The sequence below is a fragment of the Carcharodon carcharias genome, chromosome 5, assembly GCF_017639515.1.
Source record: "Carcharodon carcharias isolate sCarCar2 chromosome 5, sCarCar2.pri, whole genome shotgun sequence".
Taxonomy (NCBI): domain Eukaryota; kingdom Metazoa; phylum Chordata; class Chondrichthyes; order Lamniformes; family Lamnidae; genus Carcharodon; species Carcharodon carcharias.
The window spans coordinates 20,007,729-20,021,420 of NC_054471.1; the positions used below are offsets into that span (position 1 = coordinate 20,007,729).

A 13,692-nucleotide genomic window follows, 5' to 3' on the forward strand; every position below is an offset into this window, starting at 1 on the left:
TGGGCCATTTCAGAGAGCATTTAACCACGTTGCTGTGGGTCTGGAGTCACACGTAGGCCAGACCAGGTAAGGACAGCAGATTTCCTCCCCTAAAGGACATTAGTGAACCAGGTGGGTTTTTACAGTAATGTGGTAGTTTCATGGTCACCATTGCTGAGAATAGCTTTTTATTCCTAATTTAATTAATTGAAATTCAATTTCCCTAGCTTTGAACTCATGTCTCTGAATCATTAGGTCAGGCCTCTGGGTTACTGTGTTATTGCTGTGTTCATATGTGTGCTCCTTAGCTGAGGCTCTAGTCTACAATGTTAGCACTATAATTGTAATTGGTTAAAGGGAAGTGTGTCCTGTTACACCAGAGAAGAAAACACCCTCTTGTGCTGACAGTTTAGTATCATACCAAGACAAGTGAACCAGTACATCTCTGCTTCAATCCCCTGGTCATTGCTGATTTAAACAGATGTAATTGACCTTGGCACCCTTGCAATAACGTTGCATCATTAACACAGTAAATCAGTAAAAGAACCACCAAGCTAACGCTCCAGTGATTACATTTCAAAAATACTTCACCGGTTGCGAACCAAGCCTAGAAGTCCTGAGAATGTGAAAGGTGCTTCAGAAATGCAAATTGGTTCTTTTCTTTACCATGAAAGCTCGCTAAACATATGAACACAGAGGAGGAGGCCATTCAGCCCCTTGAGCCTGCTCCACCATTTAATAAGATCATGGCCGATCTGATAGTGACCTGAAATCTGTATCCCACCCACCCCCTATAACCTATCACCCCCTTGCTTACCAAAAATTTATCCAGCTTTGCCTTAAAAATATTCAAAGACTCTGCTTCCACCGCCCTTTCAGGAAGCAAGTTCCAAAGACTCATGATCCTCTGAGTGAAAACATTTTGTCTCATCTCTAGTGACCCCTAGTTCTAGGTTCTCCCACAAGAGGAAACATCCTCTCCACATCCACCCTGTCAAGACCCCTCAGGATCTTACATGTTTCAATCAAGTCGCCTCTTATACTTCTAAACTCCAGTGGATACAAGCCTGGTCTATCCAACCTTTCCTCATAAGGCAACCCACCCATTCCAGGTATTACTCTGGTAAATCTTCTCTGAACTGCTTCCCAATGCATTTACATCCTTCCTTCAATAAGGAGACCAATACTGTACAGTGCCCCAAATGTGGTTTCACCAGTGCTCTGTATATCTGAAACAAACTCCCTACTTTTGTATTCAATTCCACTGTGATAACATTCCATTAGCTTTCCTAATTACTTACAGTACCTGCATATTAGCCTTTTGTGACTCATGCACTAGGACACCCAGATCCCTCTGCACCTTAGAGCTCTATAATCTCTCACCATTTAGATAATATGCTTCACTTTTATTCTTCCTACCAAAATGGACAATTTCACATTTTCCCACATACACCATCTACCAGAGTTTTGCCCACTCACTTAACCTATCTATATCTGTTTATAGCCTCCTTATATCCTCTTCACAACTTACTTTCCTACCTAGTTTTGAGTCACCAGGAAATTTGGCAGCCATCCATTCAATCCCTTCATTCAAGTCATTTATACAAATTGTAAACAGTTGAGGTCCCAGCATTGACCCATGGCATGCTACTCGTTACACCCTGCCAACCTGAAAAAGACCCATTTATGCCTACTCTCTGCTTCCTGTTAGCCAGCCAATCTTCTACCCATGTCATTATGTTACCCCCAACACCATGAGCTTTTATTTTCCACAATAAGCTTTGATGTGGCACTTTATCAAATACCTTCTGGAAATCTAAGTACAGCACATCCACCGGTTCCCCTTTATCCACAGCACATGTTACTTCCTCAAAGAACTCCAATAAATTGGTTAAATACGATTTCCTTTTCACAAAACCATGTTGACTCTGCCTGATTGCCGTGAATTTTTCTAAGTGCCCTGCTATAATGTCTTTAATAATAGCTTCTAATGTTTTTCATACAACAGATGTTAAGCTAACTGGTCTGTAGTTTCCCTCTTTCAGTCTCCCTCCCTTTTTGAATAATGGAGTTACATTTTATATCTTCCAATCTAATGGGACCTTCCCCGAACCTAGGGAATGTTGGAAAATTAAAACCAATGCATCAACTATCTCACTAGACACTTCTTTTAAGACCCTCGGATGAAGTCCATCAGGATCCAGGCTCTTGTCGGCTCGCAGCTCAGTACCACTCCTCTGGTGGCTGCAATTTTCCTGACTTCCTTCCCCACTTCTATTTCCTGGTTTATAGCTGTTTCTGGGATGTTACATATATCTTCTATAGTGAAAACTGATGCAAAATACCTGTTCAATTCTTCTACCATCGCCTTGTTTTCCCATTATCAATTCTCCAGACTCACTTTCTATAGGACCAACACTCACTTTGTTAACTCTCTCTTTTAAATATAAAACTCTTACTATCTGTTATTATATTTCTGGCTGGCTTTCTCTCATAATCATGGTGGAATCTGAATTCAATAAAAATAATCTGGAGTTAAAAGTCTAATGATGACCATGAAACCATTGTTCTGTTCTTTTGAAGGGTCATGAGGACTCGAAACGTCAACTCTTTTCTTCTCCGCCGATGCTGCCAGACCTGCTGAGTTTTTCCAGGTAATTCTGTTTTTGTTATGAAACCATTGTCAATTGCTGTAAAAACCCATCTGGTTCCCTAATGTCCTTTAGGGAAGGAAATCTGCCGTCCTTACCTGGTCTGGCCTACATGTGACTCCAGACCTGCAGCAATGTGGTTGACTCTTAAATGCCCTCTAAAATAGCCTAGCAAGCCACTCAGTTGTATCAAACTGCTACAAAGTCTCAAAAAAGGAATGAAACTGGACGGACTACCCGGCATCGACCTAGGTGCTAGAAACGACAACAAACTCAGCCCTGTCGACCCTGCAAAGTCCTCCTTACTAACATCTGTTGGCTTGTGTCATGATTGGGAGAGCTGCCTCACAGGCTAGTCAAGCAACAGCCTGACATAGCCATCCTCATGGAATCATAGCTTACAGATAATGTCCCAGACTCCACCATCACCATCCCTGGGTATGTCCTGTCCCACCGGCAGGACAGACCCAGCAGATGTGGCGGCACAGTGTATACTGTAGGAAAGGAGTTGCCCTGGGAGCCCTCGATATCTTATGGCATCAGGTCAAACATGGGCAGCTCACCACCACCTACTCAAGAACATTCGGGATGGGTAATAAATGCTGAACCAGCCATCGAAGCCCAAATCCCATGAATGAATAATAAAAACTCTAATTTTTCACTCCTTATTAGTCTTCTAGTCATTCTTTGCTGTTCCTTAAATTCTGTCCAATCCTCTGACCTTCCACCTTTCTTTGCACAATTATATGCTTTTCTTATTGGGTTTATAAGGGAAGGAGAGGAGTTTGGCAGCATGATGGTGGGTCCAAAGATGACCAGCAGTACAGGGGATGGATCTGTTGGAGGGGTGACAGTGCTCTCACTAGCTGTCCAGCAATAACCAGGACAGAAATTCACTGATGATTGCACAACGTTCAGTATCATTCACGAATCCTCAGATACTGAAGCAGCCCATGTCCATATGCAGCAAGACCTGGACAATATCCAGGCTTGGGCTGGAAGTGGCAAGTAACATTTGCACCACACAAGTGTCAGGCAATGACCATCTCCAACAAGAGAGAATCCAATCAGCACCCCTTGATGTTCATTGGCATTACCATCACTGAATCCCCCACTATCCCCCACTAGGGGTTACCATTGACAAGAAACTAAACTGGACAAGCCATATAAATACTGTGGCTACAGGAGCAGGCCAGAGGCTAGGAATCCTTTGGTGCGTAACTCACCTCCTAACTCCGCAAAGCCTGTCCACCATCTACAAGGTACAAGTCAGGAGTGTGATGGGGTACTCCCCATTTGCCTGGATGAGTGCAGCTTCCACAACACTCAGGAAGTTTAACACCATCCAGGATAAAGAAGCCTGATTTATTGGCACCACATCCACCATCTGCAAGTTCCCCTCCAAGCCACCCACCACCCTGACTTGGAAATATATCACTGTTCCTTCACTGTCACTGGGTCAAAATCCAGGAACTCCCTCCTTAACAGCACTATGGGTGTACCTACACCACATGGACTGCAGCGGTTCAAGAAAGCAGCTCACCATCACCTTCTCACCTTGCGTATTTAAGACCGAGATAGATAGGTTCTTGATTGGTAAGGAGATCAAAGGTTACAGGGAGAAGACGGGAGAATGGGGCTGAGAAACTTATCAGCCATGATTGAATGGTGGAGCAGACTCGATGGGCCGAATGGCCTAATTTCTGCTCCTATGTCTTATGGTCAAGGACAATCAATGTTGGCTCAGCCAGTGATGCCCACATCCCATGAAAGAATAATAATAAAATGTGTACCCTAGTAAAGGTAAGGCAGCAGAGGCAGGTCACAAGAAACAAACTCAACAATACAGTGCAGCACTCTGTTTCCCACACTGCTGGCAATTCCAAACTGGCCCTACCCCCGCTCTGCCCACACCCCCGCTTCACCAAGAAGCACTTTTGGAACCTCTAAAAGCTGGCACAACAATTCACCTTTCTTCAAATCCTTGGGCACCCTCAAGTTTTGTTTGCAATGTTTTTAGATAGCAGCAGTTTGAGAGAAGGCTCTGCATGGGCAGGGAGATTAAGTTTCCGGAACAGTGATGAGTTGTGTGGGAGTGGACTGCTTCAGCATGGCTCTATCAGCTGTAACTCAGGGGTGTCCAGTGCATTGGTCCTCTCCCCAACGCCCCCACAATCCCCACTCCCCCTTCTACGGGTTGGTTCCTCTGCCAGTATTAGACGAGCCAGGCCTGGGAGATGAGCATTGCTGGCGACAGTCTCCTAGGCCTGGAACTTTCTGCAGCTGAGGAACAACAAAATTTGAGGGATGGCCAACGGAATATGTCCACCCGGGTTTGGAGACCTTTTCAAAACTTCACAATTTGCCTCATTTCATTCCTTTCAATACACCAGCAACGCCTGATACAGGAGGGGCTTTGGAGGACATATTCACATTCCCTGTATCTGTGCTAGGGAAGGAGCATGGAGAGCTGCGACTCTCTCTCTATTCACATTCCCTGTATCTGTGCTGGGAAGGAGCATGGAGAGCTGGGATTCTCTCTATATTCACATTCCCTGTATCTGTGCTGGGGAAGGAGCATGGAGAGCTGGGACTCTCTCTCTATATTCATGTTCCCTGTATCTGTGCTGGGGAAGGAGCATGGAGAGCTGGGACTCTCTCTATATTCACATTCCCTGTATCTGTGCTGGGATGGAGCATGGAGAGCTGGGATTCTCTCTCTATATTCACACTCCCTGTATCTGTGCTGGGGAAGGAGCATGGAGAGCTGGGACTCTCTCTCTATATTCATGTTCCCTGTATCTGTGCTGGGGAAGGAGCATGGAGAGCTGGGACTCTCTCTATATTCACATTCCCTGTATCTGTGCTGGGATGGAGCATGGAGAGCTGGGATTCTCTCTCTATATTCACACTCCCTGTATCTGTGCTGGGGAAGGAGCATGGAGAGCTGGGACTCTCTCTCTATATTCACATTCCCTGTATCGTGCTGGGGAAGGAGCATGGAGAGCTGGGACTCTCTCTATATTCACATTCCCTGTATCTGTGCTGGGGAAGGAGCATGGAGAGCTGGGACTCTCTCTCTCTATATTCACATTCCCTGTATCTGTGCTGGGATGGAGCATGGAGAGCTGGGACTCTCTCTATATTCACATTCCCTGTATCTGTGCTGGGGAAGGAGCATGGAGAGCTGGGACTCTCTCTATATTCACATTCCCTGTATCTGTGCTGGGGAAGGAGCATGGAGAGCTGGGACTCTCTCTCTCTATATTCACATTCCCTGTATCTGTGCTGGGGAAGGAGCATGGAGAGCTGGGACTCTCTCTATATTCACATTCCCTGTATCTGTGCTGGGGAAGGAGCATGGAGAGCTGGGACTCTCTCTATATTCACATTCCCTGTATCTGTGCTGGGATGGAGCATGGAGAGCTGGGACTCTCTCTATATTCACACTCCCTGTATCTGTGCTGGGGAAGGAGCATGGAGAGCTGGGACTCTCTCTCTATTCACACTCCCTGTATCTGTGCTGGGGAAGGAGCATGGAGAGCTGGGACTCTCTCTCTCTATTCACACTCCCTGTATCTGTGCTGGGAAGGAGCATGGAGAGCTGGGACTCTCTCTCTCTATATTCACATTCCCTGTATCTGTGCTGGGGAAGGAGCATGGAGAGCTGGGACTCTCTCTCTCTATATTCACATTCCCTGTATCTGTGCTGGGATGGAGCATGGAGAGCTGGGACTCTCTCTCTATATTCACATTCCCTGTATCTGTGCTGGAGAAGGAGCATGGAGAGCTGGGACTCTCTCTCTCTATATTCACATTCCCTGTATCTGTGCTGGGATGGAGCATGGAGAGCTGGGACTCTCTCTCTATATTCACATTCCCTGTATCTGTGCTGGGGATGGAGCATGGAGAGCTGGGACTCTCTCTATATTCACACTCCCTGTATCTGTGCTGGGGAAGGAGCATGGAGAGCTGGGACTCTCTCTATATTCACACTCCCTGTATCTGTGCTGGGAAGGAGCATGGAGAGCTGGCACTCTCTCTCTATATTCACATTCCCTGTATCTGTGCTGGGGAAGGAGCATGGAGAGCTGGGACTCTCTCTCTATATTCACACTCCCTGTATCTGTGCTGGGAAGGAGCATGGAGAGCTGGGACTCTCTCTATATTCACACTCCCTGTATCTGTGCTGGGAAGGAGCATGGAGAGCTGGGACTCTCTCTCTATATTCACACTCCCTGTATCTGTGCTGGGAAGGAGCATGGAGAGCTGGGACTCTCTCTCTATATTCACACTCCCTGTATCTGTGCTGGGAAGGAGCATGGAGAGCTGGGACTCTCTCTATATTCACATTCCCTGTATCTGTGCTGGGGAAGGAGCATGGAGAGCTGGGACTCTCTCTCTATTCACATTCCCTGTATCTGTGCTGGGGAAGGAGCATGGAGAGCTGGGACTCTCTCTATATTCACACTCCCTGTATCTGTGCTGGGATGGAGCATGGAGAGCTGGGACTCTCTCTATATTCACATTCCCTGTATCTGTGCTGGGAAGGAGCATGGAGAGCTGGGACTCTCTCTATATTCACATTCCCTGTATCTGTGCTGGGGAAGGAGCATGGAGAGCTGGGACTCTCTCTCTATTCACACTCCCTGTATCTGTGCTGGGGAAGGAGCATGGAGAGCTGGGACTCTCTCTCTATTCACATTCCCTGTATCTGTGCTGGGGAAGGAGCATGGAGAGCTGGGACTCTCTCTCTCTATATTCACATTCCCTGTATCTGTGCTGGGAAGGAGCATGGAGAGCTGGGACTCTCTCTCTATATTCACATTCCCTATATCTGTGCTGCGGAAGGAGCATGGAGAGCTGGGACTCTCTCTCTATATTCACATTCCCTGTATCTGTGCTGGGGAAGGAGCATGGAGAGCTGGGACTCTCTCTATATTCACACTCCCTGTATCTGTGCTGGGATGGAGCATGGAGAGCTGGAACTCTCTCTCTATTCACATTCCCTGTATCTGTGCTGGGAAGGAGCATGGAGAGCTGGGACTCTCTCTCTATATTCACACTCCCTGTATCTGTGCTGGGAAGGAGCATGGAGAGCTGGGACTCTCTCTATATTCACATTCCCTGTATCTGTGCTGGGGAAGGAGCATGGAGAGCTGGGACTCTCTCTCTATATTCATGTTCCCTGTATCTGTGCTGGGGAAGGAGCATGGAGAGCTGGGACTCTCTCTCTATTCACATTCCCTGTATCTGTGCTGGGGAAGGAGCATGGAGAGCTGGGACTCTCTCTATATTCACACTCCCTGTATCTGTGCTGGGATGGAGCATGGAGAGCTGGGACTCTCTCTCTCTATATTCACATTCCCTGTATCTGTGCTGGGGAAGGAGCATGGAGAGCTGGGACTCTCTCTATATTCACATTCCCTGTATCTGTGCTGGGGAAGGAGCATGGAGAGCTGGGACTCTCTCTCTCTATATTCACATTCCCTGTATCTGTGCTGGGAAGGAGCATGGAGAGCTGGGACTCTCTCTCTCTATATTCACACTCCCTGTATCTGTGCTGGGGAAGGAGCATGGAGAGCTGGGACTCTCTCTCTCTATTCACACTCCCTGTATCTGTGCTGGGGAAGGAGCATGGAGAGCTGGGACTCTCTCTCTCTATATTCACATTCCCTGTATCTGTGCTGGGATGGAGCATGGAGAGCTGGGACTCTCTCTCTCTATATTCACATTCCCTGTATCTGTGCTGGGGAAGGAGCATGGAGAGCTGGGACTCTCTCTCTATATTCACATTCCCTGTATCTGTGCTGGGATGGAGCATGGAGAGCTGGGACTCTCTCTCTCTATATTCACATTCCCTGTATCTGTGCTGGGGAAGGAGCATGGAGAGCTGGGACTCTCTCTATATTCACACTCCCTGTATCTGTGCTGGGGAAGGAGCATGGAGAGCTGGGACTCTCTCTCTATATTCACATTCCCTGTATCTGTGCTGGGGAAGGAGCATGGAGAGCTGGGACTCTCTCTCTATTCACACTCCCTGTATCTGTGCTGGGGAAGGAGCATGGAGAGCTGGGACTCTCTCTCTCTATATTCACATTCCCTGTATCTGTGCTGGGAAGGAGCATGGAGAGCTGGGACTCTCTCTCTCTATATTCACATTCCCTGTATCTGTGCTGGGATGGAGCATGGAGAGCTGGGACTCTCTCTATATTCACATTCCCTGTATCTGTGCTGGGAAGGAGCATGGAGAGCTGGGACTCTCTCTATATTCACATTCCCTGTATCTGTGCTGGGGAAGGAGCATGGAGAGCTGGGACTCTCTCTCTCTATATTCACATTCCCTGTATCTGTGCTGGGATGGAGCATGGAGAGCTGGGACTCTCTCTATATTCACATTCCCTGTATCTGTGCTGGGAAGGAGCATGGAGAGCTGGGACTCTCTCTATATTCACATTCCCTGTATCTGTGCTGGGATGGAGCATGGAGAGCTGGGACTCTCTCTATATTCACACTCCCTGTATCTGTGCTGGGGAAGGAGCATGGAGAGCTGGGACTCTCTCTCTATTCACACTCCCTGTATCTGTGCTGGGGAAGGAGCATGGAGAGCTGGGACTCTCTCTCTCTATTCACACTCCCTGTATCTGTGCTGGGAAGGAGCATGGAGAGCTGGGACTCTCTCTCTCTATATTCACATTCCCTGTATCTGTGCTGGGAAGGAGCATGGAGAGCTGGGACTCTCTCTCTCTATATTCACATTCCCTGTATCTGTGCTGGGGAAGGAGCATGGAGAGCTGGGACTCTCTCTCTCTATATTCACATTCCCTGTATCTGTGCTGGAGAAGGAGCATGGAGAGCTGGGACTCTCTCTCTCTATATTCACATTCCCTGTATCTGTGCTGGGATGGAGCATGGAGAGCTGGGACTCTCTCTATATTCACACTCCCTGTATCTGTGCTGGGGAAGGAGCATGGAGAGCTGGGACTCTCTCTATATTCACACTCCCTGTATCTGTGCTGGGAAGGAGCATGGAGAGCTGGCACTCTCTCTCTATATTCACATTCCCTGTATCTGTGCTGGGGAAGGAGCATGGAGAGCTGGGACTCTCTCTCTATATTCACACTCCCTGTATCTGTGCTGGGAAGGAGCATGGAGAGCTGGGACTCTCTCTATATTCACACTCCCTGTATCTGTGCTGGGAAGGAGCATGGAGAGCTGGGACTCTCTCTCTATATTCACACTCCCTGTATCTGTGCTGGGAAGGAGCATGGAGAGCTGGGACTCTCTCTATATTCACATTCCCTGTATCTGTGCTGGGGAAGGAGCATGGAGAGCTGGGACTCTCTCTCTATATTCATGTTCCCTGTATCTGTGCTGGGGAAGGAGCATGGAGAGCTGGGACTCTCTCTCTATTCACATTCCCTGTATCTGTGCTGGGGAAGGAGCATGGAGAGCTGGGACTCTCTCTATATTCACACTCCCTGTATCTGTGCTGGGATGGAGCATGGAGAGCTGGGACTCTCTCTCTCTATTCACACTCCCTGTATCTGTGCTGGGGAAGGAGCATGGAGAGCTGGGACTCTCTCTCTATTCACACTCCCTGTATCTGTGCTGGGGAAGGAGCATGGAGAGCTGGGACTCTCTCTCTCTATATTCACACTCCCTGTATCTGTGCTGGGATGGAGCATGGAGAGCTGGGACTCTCTCTCTCTATTCACACTCCCTGTATCTGTGCTGGGGAAGGAGCATGGAGAGCTGGGACTCTCTCTCTATTCACACTCCCTGTATCTGTGCTGGGGAAGGAGCATGGAGAGCTGGGACTCTCTCTCTATTCACATTCCCTGTATCTGTGCTGGGGAAGGAGCATGGAGAGCTGGGACTCTCTCTCTCTATATTCACATTCCCTGTATCTGTGCTGGGAAGGAGCATGGAGAGCTGGGACTCTCTCTCTATATTCACATTCCCTATATCTGTGCTGCGGAAGGAGCATGGAGAGCTGGGACTCTCTCTCTATATTCACATTCCCTGTATCTGTGCTGGGGAAGGAGCATGGAGAGCTGGGACTCTCTCTATATTCACACTCCCTGTATCTGTGCTGGGATGGAGCATGGAGAGCTGGAACTCTCTCTCTATTCACATTCCCTGTATCTGTGCTGGGAAGGAGCATGGAGAGCTGGGACTCTCTCTCTATATTCACACTCCCTGTATCTGTGCTGGGAAGGAGCATGGAGAGCTGGGACTCTCTCTATATTCACATTCCCTGTATCTGTGCTGGGGAAGGAGCATGGAGAGCTGGGACTCTCTCTCTATATTCATGTTCCCTGTATCTGTGCTGGGGAAGGAGCATGGAGAGCTGGGACTCTCTCTCTATTCACATTCCCTGTATCTGTGCTGGGGAAGGAGCATGGAGAGCTGGGACTCTCTCTATATTCACACTCCCTGTATCTGTGCTGGGATGGAGCATGGAGAGCTGGGACTCTCTCTCTATATTCACACTCCCTGTATCTGTGCTGGGAAGGAGCATGGAGAGCTGGGACTCTCTCTATATTCACACTCCCTGTATCTGTGCTGGGATGGAGCATGGAGAGCTGGGACTCTCTCTCTCTATTCACACTCCCTGTATCTGTGCTGGGGAAGGAGCATGGAGAGCTGGGACTCTCTCTCTCTATATTCACATTCCCTGTATCTGTGCTGGGATGGAGCATGGAGAGCTGGGACTCTCTCTCTCTATATTCACATTCCCTGTATCTGTGCTGGGGAAGGAGCATGGAGAGCTGGGACTCTCTCTCTATATTCACATTCCCTGTATCTGTGCTGGGATGGAGCATGGAGAGCTGGGACTCTCTCTCTCTATATTCACATTCCCTGTATCTGTGCTGGGGAAGGAGCATGGAGAGCTGGGACTCTCTCTATATTCACATTCCCTATATCTGTGCTGGGGAAGGAGCATGGAGAGCTGGGACTCTCTATATTCACACTCCCTGTATCTGTGCTGGGGAAGGAGCATGGAGAGCTGGGACTCTCTCTCTATATTCACATTCCCTGTATCTGTGCTGGGGAAGGAGCATGGAGAGCTGGGACTCTCTCTCTATATTCACATTCCCTGTATCTGTGCTGGGGAAGGAGCATGGAGAGCTGGGACTCTCTCTATATTCACATTCCCTATATCTGTGCTGGGGAAGGAGCATGGAGAGCTGGGACTCTCTCTCTATTCACACTCCCTGTATCTGTGCTGGGGAAGGAGCATGGAGAGCTGGGACTCTCTCTATATTCACATTCCCTGTATCTGTGCTGGGAAGGAGCATGGAGAGCTGGGACTCTCTCTATATTCACATTCCCTGTATCTGTGCTGGGAAGGAGCATGGAGAGCTGGGACTCTCTCTATATTCACACTCCCTGTATCTGTGCTGGGGAAGGAGCATGGAGAGCTGGGACTCTCTCTCTATATTCACACTCCCTGTATCTGTGCTGGGGAAGGAGCATGGAGAGCTGGGACTCTCTCTCTCTATATTCACATTCCCTATATCTGTGCTGGGGAAGGAGCATGGAGAGCTGGGACTCTCTCTCTATATTCACACTCCCTGTATCTGTGCTGGGGAAGGAGCATGGAGAGCTGGGACTCTCTCTATATTCACATTCCCTATATCTGTGCTGGGGAAGGAGCATGGAGAGCTGGGACTCTCTCTCTATTCACACTCCCTGTATCTGTGCTGGGGAAGGAGCATGGAGAGCTGGGACTCTCTCTATATTCACACTCCCTGTATCTGTGCTGGGGAAGGAGCATGGAGAGCTGGGACTCTCTCTCTCTATATTCACATTCCCTGTATCTGTGCTGGGATGGAGCATGGAGAGCTGGGACTCTCTCTCTATTCACACTCCCTGTATCTGTGCTGGGAAGGAGCATGGAGAGCTGGGACTCTCTCTCTATTCACACTCCCTGTATCTGTGCTGGGGAAGGAGCATGGAGAGCTGGGACTCTCTCTCTCTATATTCACATTCCCTGTATCTGTGCTGGGAAGGAGCATGGAGAGCTGGGACTCTCTCTCTATATTCACATTCCCTGTATCTGTGCTGGGATGGAGCATGGAGAGCTGGGACTCTCTCTCTCTATATTCACATTCCCTGTATCTGTGCTGGGAAGGAGCATGGAGAGCTGGGACTCTCTCTCTATATTCACATTCCCTGTATCTGTGCTGGGATGGAGCATAGAGAGCTGGGACTCTCTCTCTATTCACACTCCCTGTATCTGTGCTGGGAAGGAGCATGGAGAGCTGGGACTCTCTCTCTCTATATTCACATTCCCTGTATCTGTGCTGGGGAAGGAGCATGGAGAGCTGGGACTCTCTCTATATTCACATTCCCTGTATCTGTGCTGGGGAAGGAGCATGGAGAGCTGGGACTCTCTCTCTCTATATTCACATTCCCTGTATCTGTGCTGGGGAAGGAGCATGGAGAGCTGGGACTCTCTCTATATTCACATTCCCTATATCTGTGCTGGGGAAGGAACATGGAGAGCTGGGACTCTCTCTCTCTATTCACACTCCCTGTATCTGTGCTGGGGAAGGAGCATGGAGAGCTGGGACTCTCTCTCTATTCACATTCCCTGTATCTGTGCTGGGATGGAGCATGGAGAGCTGGGACTCTCTCTATATTCACACTCCCTGTATCTGTGCTGGGATGGAGCATGGAGAGCTGGGACTCTCTCTCTCTATATTCACATTCCCTGTATCTGTGCTGGGGAAGGAGCATGGAGAGCTGGGACTCTCTCTCTATTCACACTCCCTGTATCTGTTATGGGATGGAGCATGGAGAGCTGGGACTCTCTCTCTATTCACATTCCCTGTATCTGTGCTGGGAAGGAGCATGGAGAGCTGGGACTCTCTCTCTATTCACACTCCCTGTATCTGTGCTGGGGAAGGAGCATGGAGAGCTGGGACTCTCTCTCTATTCACACTCCCTGTATCTGTGCTGGGGAAGGAGCATGGAGAGCTGGGACTCTCTCTCTATTCACATTCCCTGTATCTGTGCTGGGGAAGGAGCATGGAGAGCTGGGACTCTCTCT

At 48.8% G+C, this 13,692-nt stretch overlaps 1 protein-coding gene across 1 annotated transcript in view; it reads right to left on the minus strand.

The window, feature by feature from the left end:
- LOC121278170 (serum response factor-like) overlaps positions 1–13,692 on the minus strand; it is a 78,539-nt gene that overhangs the window by 55,926 nt on the left and 8,921 nt on the right. The window lies entirely within an intron of this gene.